This window comes from Rissa tridactyla, chromosome Z, assembly GCF_028500815.1.
Source record: "Rissa tridactyla isolate bRisTri1 chromosome Z, bRisTri1.patW.cur.20221130, whole genome shotgun sequence".
NCBI classification, from domain to species: Eukaryota; Metazoa; Chordata; class Aves; order Charadriiformes; family Laridae; genus Rissa; species Rissa tridactyla.
Window position 1 is genome coordinate 18,606,317 of NC_071497.1, and position 14,083 is coordinate 18,620,399.

Sequence of the window (14,083 nt, forward strand, 5' to 3'; positions counted from 1 at the left end):
AGTGGAATGCAAAAGAAACACTTAACTGAAGAGAGAGTTATGGGAAGACGATGTGGGAAAGTCTCTAGATTTGAGTGGGAACTTAAGAGAGGAAATAAATTTTATACACCTCACATTAAAATTGAAATGTTTTGTAATATGATGTCTAGCCTCTAAATACAGTTTCCCAAGAATAGCTTCTGCTGCAGTTTTTATGGACAGAAGAGAATTTCCTACAGCAATAGGCTTTAGTGAGCAAAGAATTCAAGCCCTGATACAGCTAGTTTTTGTGATCTGTTCTCTGTTATTACCTAGAAACAGGCCTGAATCTAAGTGAATTTGAGCCTTTAAAAGAGTAAGACAACCACATGGAGAAAGGATGGATGGTTTGCTATTTAAATGAACTGGACCATCACTTCCTCTTCTAAAAGCTGCCACTGTTTGTTCAGTAAGGATAATATTCTCCTACCTCTCTAGGAACTTGAATCAAAATCCAGTCAGGATTTTGATAAGATTAAGTAGCACTGTGAGGTACATATATATAAAAACCCACCACAGATATGATTTCCAATATTGTAATTTCAAAAATGTTTTGGCTCTTTCTGTAGATGAGGATTTATTTAATTTTTAAAACAGGTATTTTCTGGAATTTCTAAGCCTTGCTCATTCTTTAATTCATCCAAAAGAATAAAGTTTGAAAGAACTTTGGAAATGATTCTATCAACTCATGAAAAAGATAAGTGACTTTAAACACAGGAATCAATAAAAGCCTTAATAAAAGACACTGATAACACATACATATGGAACTCCAAAAGAAATAGATAAATATTGCTCTCCATTTATTTTATTTGCCACCCAGCTTCCTCAAAACTTTGTGCTTTTGAAATATTGAAAATAAAAGTAGTGGGAAGCTTCCAAAACCCATGAAATTTAGGAAAGAGGAAATTTTAGTAGTAACTATAGATTACTTCTCTATAAACACTAGCCTTAAGAATAAAGAAACAGAGGCAACACACACAGAAAAAAATGGCTATGCTCCAAGGAAAATGTTTTCTGCCAGTAGATACAGCTGAAAACATTCAAAACTAAGTAAAATGTTTAGCTAATGTTTGTATCATCTCACAGAATGTCTTACGTATCTAAGTATTGTGTTCAATGTTAACTGCATTGCAGAATAAATTGGGACACAATTCTTCAATGTTCGTTCATGTGGAAAGTGTGACTTTATATCATAAAACAAGCGAGATCAACAGGACTGCATACAATTTAGGAGTTACTGAACATAAGTAAAGGTTGGAAAATTGGTCCATAAGTGGCCCTGGCTCATACTCATCGCTATTTAAAACATGACCTTGATTAAGCTCCCTATATTTATCAAAGACATTTTTCAAACAAACCCCAGGTTTTGCAAATCAAGAAGTCTGTGGGAAAGTATATTGTCAAATTGCTTTCTGTTGTGAAACTTGTTTTCTCCAATTAAGTCTGTCCACCTCAACAGATTTCAGTCTGGATGCTTTGAATGCATTTTGTTTTTTCCTAAGCAGCTGTAGAACCTCATCAAAGTAGTACAGTATGGGTACTTCACACTGCTTCAGCTTGGCTAGACTATATTTCTCATGATAGATCACAGCAAGTTTATCCACAGAGGAATACTCCCAGCTAAAGTACATTTCCCTGGCAGTTGAGAAGTCCAATTTTTAAAGTATGACACAGCTGTGTTGCTTTTCCTGTAAGCCACAATACTGGCTTAGGTGGATGTAAAATAAGTCTGAGCCCATTCGAAAAGAAAAATGACTTCACTGTTGAATCGGCCTTGCTTGAAAATGTTTGTTCTCTGGAAAGTTTTGCAACCTAGATTTTCCTTGTGAAAGAAAATAAAACATCAAAATATCAGATGCCTCACAGAGATAAAATCTCATTTTCAGTTCTGCCAGATAGGGTATCCTTGACTTAAGATAAAACAAAACTTACTAAGTTTATTGTATTTGATTCCTGAGAAGTCCTTCTATCTTTGGCATAACTGGCATAGTTTTACTTTCCCCACTATGTACTACAGCGTGTGTGAATCTCCTTTTGTTCACTGTGTAAGGGTGCTAGAACGTAACATAAGTTACGATATTTGTCTGAAGCAGTAGCTAATGCACTTATTGAAAACAGTAATTCATCTCCCCAGTTTCAAATACCAGCTTCCTTTGCTAGTGTAACTATGCAAGCCAGAATGCCTAGAATAGAAGAAAGCAGACAGAAAAGTTGAATTCCATTTATCTGCTGAAATTACATGCTTTTGTATTACCTATTTTACACATTGAGGATTCCAATGGGTAAAAACCAGCTTAAATGGAAAGAAGCTAAATGAAATGGTGTCAGTACTCACGGGGGTCTGTGTCATATACAATAAGCCTTGCACTCCTCTGCCATTCTATGCAGAGGCTGGTGATAATCAGTACCATCTTTATGTTCAGACCTGGAAAAAAGAAGAAGTCTGTGTTCTCACCCCATTCAATACCAGCAAACCAACCCTTGCCTCTGTACAAAAAAGCGTCAGTAGCCTTTGATATTACAGCAGTTCACAGAGGGGCAACGTCTTCAAAAGTTCCTTATTTGTGAGAACAGGTTCACATTATGAGCTCCCGCTGGCACCATCTGGCCCAAAGTTAAAGGGAAAATTCAAAGAATACACATAGAATGAGTGTATTTTAAATGAAACTACAATTGTCGAGAGTTATGTCTAGTTATATAGGGAAATGCTGTATGTCTTGCAGTGATCTTGGGAGAGCACGTGTGTGTGTGTCTGTGTGTGAGGGGGTTGTTTTCACACAAAGATGGCAAATACAAGTCCATAATCCCATAAGAACCTTTAACTACTTTAGGGATAGACAGCTTGACAGAGAAGCTGCTAAATTCTGTAAATCTTTTTCTATTACTACATCATATTGTCTATTCTTTTTTCAGAGAAAGAGAATTCAACTATTTCAGACCCTAAAAGATCTAAGTCAAATAAAACCTAGAAATCTGCTAGAACTCTGCCAGAAATCTGCTATTTAACATAAAAGATTTATTGATTTCAGTATTGTAAGGGATATGGTAAAGTGAAATATAAAAATGCATTTCTGTTGGTTTCTTGTTTTGTTTTTTTTTTTCATAAAAATCTACTAAACCAGGGAACATTCAAAGATATGTTAAAAAAAAGTGGCAAAATCTATTTATGCACTTGAAGTCCCTCGTTTGCATGTACGTATACAAACACAGACTATAAATATATACTTAGGTAACTCTACTGAGTGAGACCAAAGTTTAGCCTTGGCCAGAATGTCATCTCAGAGAGCAGGCAATACAGCAGATGCTCTGTGTGTATCTCCACAAATAGCAACTGTGACTCGGGTTTTGTGAGTTACAACTCTTGCTTTTGACTCGTCCTTAAGACTTTTCTTAATTTGTCCAGATCCTTTTTGAGCCTACATAGTCTGAGTGTATACAACATCCTGAGGAGCTGTGTGAAGCAGTATCTCCTTTTATTTTTTTCAGTTTACTTATTTCTTTTCATGTCCCCAAGCTCTTCTACTGGAAAAGAGAGGAAATAGTCATTCCTTACTCTCTCTTCATTCTACTAATGATTTTATAGATTTTTATTCTGTCCTTCCTCACTCATCTCTTTCCCAAGTTGAAGAGTCCAAGTCTATTTAGTTATTCCTTATACAGATATTATTCTTTAACTTTGATCATCCCTGATATCCTTCTCTGCACTTCCCTCTATTCTTGTTCTCACATCTCAAAAATAATATAATAGAAATGGAAGCATTCAAAATGTAGTTGAATGATGAATTTATGCAGTGGCATAATAATGCCTTCCTTTCTGTATTCCATTTTGAATAATTTCTGGTGCTCTATTTGCTTCTTTCACTGTTTGTGATCTGGTGCTTTCATAAGACTATATTATAACATCAGCATCTATATTCTGTGCCTACTGCTCAGCTTGGATGCAGGCTGAATGCTTCCTTATTATGTATGAAATCATGTTTTGGAAAGAGAAATTCACAGCCAGTTTTGCTTAAGTGTAGGCTTAGTCTGCAAAACAGTATTGTGAACATCAACAAATCTTAAAGCGAACATAGTTTGAACTTATCTAGTTACATAAATCTGTAGATCAAATGATGGGGTTTTTTGCTACAGGAAGTTTGAGTAGGTCTTGTAAATACTTGCTAGTATTTACTAGCAGATCTGCTAGTATTGTGACTGAAAGATTAATATTAAGAAAAGTTTGGGATTTTTTCCCCTCATAACAGCAGAATTTATGGTTAAAATTTGAAAACTCCTAGGAATGCTTTTGGGAACATTCCACCAAAATTTTTGGATTATAATAGGGGTAATTTGCAAGTTCTGATGATGTAGTCCTGTTTGATTTTTAATGTTTGCAGTTTCTCAGGTTTGGAACTTGAGCCTTGTATTCTGCTAAAAACTAATGGGGAAAAATCATCTTTTACAATAATGGATCAGTAAATTTAAGTAAAAGAAATAGCCTCATGCTCTTCATCCCAACTTCTGAAAAAAATAAGAATAATGTTTGCCCAATTTACCTAAATACTGGAAAACTCAATGGGAATGCAAAAGCTTAATGTAAGTAGAAATGACAAAATGGTGATAAAATCAAAAGTTTCTCACAAAATAAAATAAAAAATGAAAACTCAAAGGCAATTTGCATGAGAAAAGGTTTTATTATTGCCTTTTTCTCACTGTTAGAGTGGATGAAAATAATTTCTGTGGTGTTTTATTTTCATTCATCACTAGGAGTTGGACCTTCTGCTCTAATCATGCTGCCTAACATTCCCAGGTATTTCATCTTCTCAAGAAAGGGGATCTAATTGGGCAAGTAATCTTGAAAAATCTTACTGCGCACCTCTATGCACTTCAGCTTCTTAAAGGCCTTGCAACCTCTTCTGCTACTATTTTATTTACATCTACTAAACTAAAAGCCTGTGGAACTAAAAGCTACGGAAACCTGTGGCTGTTTCGATCTCTGTGATGAAGTTAAAAGTCCTGTAACTTGAAGCATTGAATAAAGCTCACGGAACTTAAAAATGTCTGTAGAGAATGAAGTGCTGGGTCTAGTGACTCATGTCAATAACAGTACTCTCATTCATTCCTCGCCAAGATTGCTACTCATATTAAACGAATACTTGCAAGAGCTGGATTTTTCACATCAAAGCCTGATACCGCTGTTTTCATTAGCAGTACATCCCTTCAGAAATTTCAGAAAACTTAAGTAAAATTAACCTCTTTATCCTGTTGCTTAGCTTACAGTATTTTTCAGAGCATAATACGAAATAAATTTCTGCAAAGTATATATGAAAGATTAAGATATTTTTGTGTCTGGGGACATGAGCAATCTCTTTCTAGCTTTGCTTTCAGAATTTAGGGTAGCAGTCAAACCCCTTTCTAGTACTGGGTCTTCAGGAGGAACTGGTGCAGCTGGGGGTATGTTAGTAGTCTGTAGGTTAATTTTGTGACTATAGCACACAGTACCCTCCAGAATTTTAGATTAAGGAAAACTAAGAAATCAAATCTCACCTATTGCAACTGTGTCATGTAAAGAAATATGCATTTCGAATGTATCTGATCACCAAAACTCTCCTTCTTAGACACTCAAAATACTTAGAAGAATAAAGAATTTAAAGGAGTTAGCTGTTTCATAAAGAATCTGCTTACTTGCAAGCCTTATTGTTCCTGACAAAAAATCTGTCAGTGAACAGTAGCCCAGATCCTTTAGTTTGGTGTGGCTCTTTTGCACTGGGCTGATAACAGTTATTGAGACGCTAGCAGAACAGGTCAACGTGAGGCCAGGATAAAGGAAATTTGGGCTTCGCTTTCCTCATACTGCCCCTTACGTTCCCCAGCTCTACTGGTACAATGGTTGGCAGCTGCAAATGGAGCAGCCTTAAGGAACCATCTTGCATAATGCTAGTCAAGGGACTGTGTCAAAGTGCTAATGTCTATCATTAAAAAAGCACCCACAACAAAGCAGCTATTTTTAAAAATGCCTTTTTATAGGTGTTATTTTGCGGTACGCATGTGGGGTTTGAGGCCAGTTTTTTCGCTCTGTTATAATGGATACAACATTTCTGATCCCACAATTTAAAGATAGGTCCTAGCTCCATTTAAAGATATGTCCTAGTGAAAGCAACAGAGAAGATAAGATAAGAACTGGAAATTTCTAGATTTTAATTAAACCTGATGGAAAGCACTTTTATTCATAAAGCTTTACTGCTACACATTGTAGGTTTATATGTGTTTTAAGCTTCCCAATAGTCACTTATTTACAGAAATATTAACCTTGCTGCAATACCCAAGTTCCCTTGGCAGAGACTGTGAAATCACCAGGACAGATGTTACACAGAAAAAGAAAAGACACTCTCTGACGCAAGTATCTTACAGATTAACTAAAAGATAAAGATAACATATGGACATAGAATAGATGGGAGAGCACAAGGAAACAGGGAAAGTAAAGATGGTTAGCCTGACTGCCCTTGTAGTAGCACCCAACTGTCAAATTTTGCATAAACACCACAGTGAAGAAAAATCAAATTCAGAGGTTGATAATAGTGCAGCTTTTTGAAGGTTTGAGAGGAGTTCCTCCCAAGCAGAATGAAATATAAAAGACATAAACACCTCTTTAAATTTAACAAGATGTTGACATCATTATGGGTCAGACCTGGAGTTTGGGGTGAATGAGAAGATCACCAGGGTAGAGAGGACTGAAAAGTGTTTTTAAATAAAAAGATACAGTTTACATTTCATGGCTAGAGGAAATGGCTAGCAAAAGGACAAATGAAGAGGTGTGTCTCTGTCAAAGAATGTGGCAACATAAATGAACTTTACAATAACATTTCAGGTGAATATGAACCAAATGTGACTGCATTTGTTTTTTCAGAAGGTAGTTTAAAAAACCTCCAAACAAAAGGATGAACATCACAGCTAGAAATACGAAAGTACAAATTAAAAAAATGTGAGTAAACTTGTCCTTTTCATTCATAAGTAAAGAGTATGGTTTTACAATATCCCTGATATATTTTAGGTGACTGAGGCAGTCCAACAGTAAAGTGACTTGTACTTCATACAGGAAGTGAAATAATAAAATGACGATTTGATTTCTTGTGGAAACACATCCTGTGGTATCACACTGTCTGTCATTTCTACGAAAACCTCCAAATTTGCTGGCTGGTTTCAGACAAAGTTGAAAGAATTCTCAGTGGTAACTTCCTACAAGTTTTATGAAAGATCAACAAAAAGGCAGAAGAGAGAGTCTGTAATTGGTGCCCCAGAAGACACTTAGACAAAACGCAACCACTATGCAGCTTGTTTGGGAGCAGCCAGCTGACCACGTACCTCGTTCTACATCATGAATGCACTGACCGGACAACCAACACACAGATAGTTTGCTAGCCACAAGATCTCCTATGGGTCCCTACAAGAGAAGGGATGGAGAACAACAATGGGACTTGCTGAAATACAAAGGGACAAAGAAAGAAAATCCTTAAAGAAGAAAGCTTCATTAGCACTCTCAGGGAAAATGCTTTTTTAGTGTCTTAAGCTGAAACAACTCAGAATTTGAAAAGATAAACCTATAACTGAAGAGTCATACCCTGGCACTGTTAAAAGTATAACAATGTGTCATTCCAGTTACACTATAGTTCAGAGGCTTTTTAAAAATTAATATTTTAAATATTTTTAAGTACTGTAATTGCAGTGCCATAAAGTCATTTATCCGCTCATACTGTTATAAAACTGAAGTTAATTGATCATACATGGTAAATATTGACATTTTTGGGACAAAAATAACATGACTCCTACACGCATACAGGTGTACATAGATGGCAATTAGTAACTGGGTTCATGTGAGCATAGGGTAGCATCCACATGCACAATGAATATTTCTTCTTGTACCCAGCTCACCAGGGCTGCTACCAGGGTCTCCAGGCTCCTAGGCACTGCTCCTCTTCCCTCTCCCTTTATTCGTGAATGCTTGTTTGGACAAAGGAATGAAAGCAAAGCTAGATAACTTTCTCAGGGTAAGGACACCTTTTACTCAGAGGAGTAAAATCTTGTTTTTGTCACTCAAGTAAAGCAGTGTGAATTAGAATATGGATAAGCAAATCTGCTAAGCCACAAATTTATTTTGTTACAGCTAATTCTCAGAGTGAAATGGCATGTTAAAATTTATATGAAACTGAAGTTAGTAAGGAGAGTGAAGAATGGAATTTAGCAGTTTTCTTCTGAATTGGAGAACTTGAAATTTCAAGTTGCAATTCAAACTTCAGAATAGCAGGATGAGAACTGCAAGTCATAGATGCTAAGATGGCACACAGCTGCCTACTAAAAGTATCTTAAGGCACATTTGGTCCAAGCCAAAGACTATATCTGAGATTCTAAAGTGATATCTTGGCAAGAGTTGTTAATGTTATACCAATCTTAAGAGTAACACACATTGAGTATCTTTGATTTATGTTCTGTTTTCCAGAAGCATAACCAAATGCACTGAAGAAAAAAAGTCACACAAACTCACAGGTTCCAGTCCTACCCAGCTACATTAGAACTTTCCCACCTATGGAGCTAATTGACAAGAAAACCAGAGAGAATACATGCTACTTTACAGAGTAGACTTTTTCATAACCTTTGAGTGGAACTAGTTATGAGCAACCCCTCGTCTTTTACATGATGTAAAAATAAGGTTGTACATATTCCAGGCAGCTTCCAATTACAATGGGAATGATACTGCTTTATGCTACATTTTTGCTAAAGATTATCCTTAGCTATGCTGACTTGGTGAAGTAAATGTATTTCAGCGGTCCTTATGAAATGCGGTATTTTACGATCATTTTACTCTTGAATTTGAGTTATTCCAGCAAAGTCATCATAAATAAAGGACTCTATGTCAGTGAGAGTTCCTTAGCCATTGGGAATTCATCAGGAGTGGTCACCTTGGATTCACCAAGCATGCTTGACCAACCTGATAGCCTTCTATGATGGAATGACTGGCTGGGGGGATGGCGGGAGAGCAGTGGACGTTGTCTACCTTGACTTCAGCAAGGCTTTTGACACTGCCTCCCGTAACATCCTCACAGCTTAGGAAGCGTGGGTTAGATGAGTGGACAGTGAGGTGGATTGAGAACTGGCTGAATGGCAGAGCTCAGGGGCTGTCATCACTGGCGCACAGTCCACTTGGAGGCCTGTAGCCCACAGTGTTCCCCAGGGGTCAGTACTGGGTCCGGTCTTGTTCAACATATTCATCAACAACCTGGAGGAGGGGACAGAGTGTACCCTCAGGAAGTTTGCTGATGATACAAAACTGGGAGGGGTGGCTGATGCACAGAAAGGTTGTGCTGCCATTCAGTGAGACCTGGACAGGCTGGAGAGTTGGGCAGAGAGAAACCTTATGAAATTCAACAAGGGCAGGTGTAGGGCCCTGTCCCTGGAGAGGAATAACCCCATGCATCAGTACAGGTTATGGGCTGAGCTGCTGGAGAGCAGCTCTGTGGAAAGAGACCTCGGAGTCCTGGTGGGCAATAGGATGACCATGAGCCAGCAATGTGCCCTTGTGGCCAAGAAGGCCAATGGCATCCTGGGGTGCATTAAAAAGAGCGTGGCCAGCAGGTCAGGGGACGTCATCCTCCCCCTCTCCTCTGCCCTGGTGAGGTCGCATCTGGAGTACTGTGTCCAGTTGTGTGCTCCCCAGTTCAAGAAGGACAGGGAACTGCCGGAAAGAGTCCAGCAAAGGGCTATGAAGATGATCAGGGCAGTGGATCAACTTCCTTGTGAGGAAAGGCTGAGAGACCTGGGTCTGTTTAGCCTGGAGAAGAGAAGACTGAGAGGGGATCTCATAGTGCTTATAAATATCTAAAGCGCAGGTGCCAAGAGGAGGGGATCAGGCTCTTTTCAGTGGTGCCCAGCAACAGGACAACAGGCAACAGGCACAAACTGGAACACAGGTAATTCTGTCTCAGCATGAGGAAAAACTTCTTTACTTTGGGGGTGCCAGAGCACTAGAACGGGCTGCCCAGGGAGGCTGTGGAGGGCCCTTCTCTGGTGACATCTGCCTGGACGTGTTCATGTGCAACCTGCTCTAGGTGACCCTGCTTTGGCAGGGGGGCTGGAGTAGATGATCTCCAAAGGTCCCTTCCACCCCATGCCATTCTGTGATTCTGTGAAGACACACATAGTCTCAGGCCTCAATAGAGTAAAGGAGAGGCTGGTGAGCAATTTGACTCCTTGATAAAGGCCCTGGCACAAAAGGTGTGCTAACTGAATTGTATTAAGCAGTTTGTGTTCTGAATGAAATTCAGAATTTATTCTGAATGTTGATTATTGGGTTTCACCACCAAACTTCCATAACAAAAAGCCACAGAGTTGAGGAACACAAGTTACACCAGTGAGACATCACTCTTGACAGTGTATTTTACTGTTAGCCTGTTAGAAAGCTGCATTCAAGCCATAACAAAGTCTTCATCTGTGAAGGAAAGAGAAGCAAAAAAAGCCACAAGTATCTGGGTTGTTGAGAAGATCTGAGAAAGAGGTTAGTACTGAAGTAGACAACAGTCTGACAGCTGCTCTTTCAGCATCACTTTCTGAGCAGACTGTTTTTATACCTGCTATCCCTACTGTTATTTTCTTATGGTGTTCTTATACCAGAAAGATTTCCATTCCTACCAGTCTCACTGTTGTTGTCACCTTTTTCATCAAGCTATAATAGTTTTTACTTTTAAATAATCCAAAATGATCCAAAACTCTAAGATCAGCCTGAATTTCAGTGGGAAATTGCACTCAGTGATGTCTAGGTGTCCCTTCTAGCATAAATTTTTCTCTGTTTCTATGATTTTAATTGCTTCAGTGGAAGCAAGATCAAATCACCATGGAATTTCTTATCCTGTATAGTGCTTCTACGTTCTGTTGTGATTAGGACATTATCTAGTTATTACAATGGATGTAACATAAACTCCTCATTTGTTCATGCTTTCTGGTAACTTCTTTTCCACAGATCTGCAGAACTCATCACATTGTGGTTGCTCACAATGTCTGGGCCTTGTCACCTAACCAAATTACTCATTAAGAATAGATAGCCATTTTAGTGTGGGGTCACAGGCTTGCCAAAGCAGCTGAACTCACAGCAATTAGGAAGCAGTCAGGCAGGATGAGCATCCCGTGGGTTACCTGGCAAACACAGCTGTTCATCAGATTCCATGTTACCCCTGCTTTTAGCATTTTCCAGCCATTTTTCAAAAAGAAAAATAAGAAAAATACATTGACTTTTGCTTTGAAAAAGTGCTGTTGAATTTCAGTGTTTTGATCAAGGTCTAAACATTTCATTTTGGACAGTCTGGCATAAGTTGTGTTTGTCTGTGCTGCCCCACGTGAGCCACTGCTTAGCCGGATCTGGAATTGCAGTTCCCTGGAAGCATCTCATTCCCCATTGGGCTCTGCATTCCCCGTCTTGATGGTGCATCATGGAAACACTTGGCAGTGGTGCCTTCTGGATTTTTCCCTGCAACTGATTTTACAAACTCACCTACCATTACACACCAGAGGATCCACATAGAAAAAAAACACATAGTGAGTGGTGCGAATTCTTCAGTGTCAGGTAGAAGTGAGTGCTCGAGGATATTTGTGCGATGGCCTTCACTGTGCATGCTCTGATAGTTGATGTGAAACTTGATATGTGTTATCTTTGAGATCTCTACCCTAGTATGGTTTGACATGAAACAGATGAACAGACACATACAAAAGCCATGTCAGTCATGTTACATTAGCGTAATTTAATGTATCTGTGGTTATTGCAGATGGGAATAAACGGCATGCTGGGCTTCTGAAGCAATTTTGCATAAGCTGTGTTGGACTTTGAAGGCAGTTTACACATTTAAAACTCTGAAATCTCTGACATTTTGTTAACTTTATAAGGTTCTTGAAGAGACCAGAAGAGTCTAAATGCTTAACCACACTTAGTAAAAGTCAAATATCTTTGTCTTCTTCAGATAAGAGTTAAGCCACAGTTGTTTTTGTTTAATATTTTGAAACTCAGCCAGGCCAATGTTTTAATGATAAAAGCACACATTAGTCAAGGGTCTGCTGCACTCATGAAAATGACGTATATCCCAGACAGGACATTTGAAAAGCATTGTCCTTAATGGTTCAACAATGCATACAAACTCAATACTGATAGAATTATTAATTAATTTCCATTACAGTGATGGTATACATAAACACTGGCTGGAGTATTTTAGATGTTTCTGCAATTAAAACCCAATGAAAATAATTTTTTTTAGCACCTTGTATCACATGCACAGGACTCCCAAATTTGTAAGATTAATTATCAATATAAGCAGATATGCCTATATGGAGAAACTGGTCTCACAATCTTAATGATTCTTAGCTGTCAAGTTTTTGCCTAAATTCTAAGCCAAATTTTTGCTTTCTGTAACAGCCTAATTAGGTTTACTGCAATGACAGCTGTTGCTTTGATTTACGTCTATGCTTTTTACTGGCACTGTTTGACCAATCAAAAGTGTGGAATGAAAGGCTTTCATTACAGTATGATTAACCCAACCAGAAGTTAGAGGTAGTGGCTTTAAATATAATAAGAACTTAAAAAAAAAGAAAGGGGAAAATCTTATTTTCAAAAAAGCGTAGGCAAAATGGCAGATTCAACCCCCCCCTTATTTCAGTTTTCTCAGATCTTGAATCTGTTATTATTTAAAATAATAAGCAACTACTGACAGAAGAAACTTATCCAAACCTATTTAATGCAATTCAAACTGAACACCTATTCACTTCAGGGAGTTTTTGCCAGCTGAATAAGTTTTTGATTAAATATAGAGCACGATACAGTACAAACACACATTACCTTCATACTCATTTATTAAAACTTCATGATATCAGGTAGCATCTCTACCACAAAATACATGAGTTTAGAGTATACCTCTTCCAATTGCTCTTCTACAAAACCAATGAAATAATAATAATGCAAAAATCTTACAACGGTAAAATAATCGAGAAAAAGTAAACTAAGATCAGGGTCAACAAGTGCTTTTCCTTTTACCCTTTTATATCATTATCAGGAGTTAAATCACATGAGACACGTTTATCCTTTAATAGATTATCTATCCCACACCAAGAAAGTGAAAAGTTAGTATCTATGTCACCATTACATGCTGAGGAATATTTGCAATGGTTGTAACAGATAGTGTTTATACTGTGGTAGAGTTCAGGAGACTCATCATTAACCAATATCCCTTTGTGCATACATACCCAACCACGTGCTCTTTCTATGTAGTTTTCAAGAACTGGACAGAGTGAGGTTTTGTAACTTCATGACTGAGGAGAAAACCAGTCTGTATTGGTGAAAATCACTCATTTCATTCAATCTATAGCCTTAAAAAACAACAACAAATCTTTTTTCTTTCATTGAGGTGATACATTTGATCACATTTTATCCCATCAAGTTCTAATACTATCAACTCATCCTGTAGCATAGATAACAATAGGGTTTTCAGGCCCATGGACAGTCAAAAAGAAGGGTTAAGTTATTGTTTTTTGAGAAGAATACAGATGTAGAAGACATCTCTTTGGAAACACCTGTTTGCACTGCTTTTGGTTATACGCTGAATGACTAGGGCTATAAGAGTAGATACTAAACCCACGTACTATATGAGCCTTAAGAAAAGGAATTAAATTTCTCTACTGTTCTGTGAAAAAAAATATGTTATGCTAAACCTTTGCAACCCTTCAGAAAATGTCTGGTGCAAAAGATTTAAATACAAGATGAAAGCATGAGCAAAACTATGGCAAGTAAGAAATTCAGGCACAGGGGAAAAGGTATGCTATCAGCACAAATACCACAAAGGGAAGGATGAGAAGGGCAAAGCTGGTCACACTGCAGCTACTTGGAGGACGTTATCCTGTGACTGCAAACTGCTGAAGAATGAGGTGGGGACGGAAAAGCAAGCTAGCAAAAAGGAGAAAATGTTTTTTTTGTGTTTGGCGTGGAACTGTTTAGCACCTTGTCTCCCTGCAAGGCACTGATTAGCTGGCTGAGCAGCACAGTGCCCTAAGCTCAGCGGAG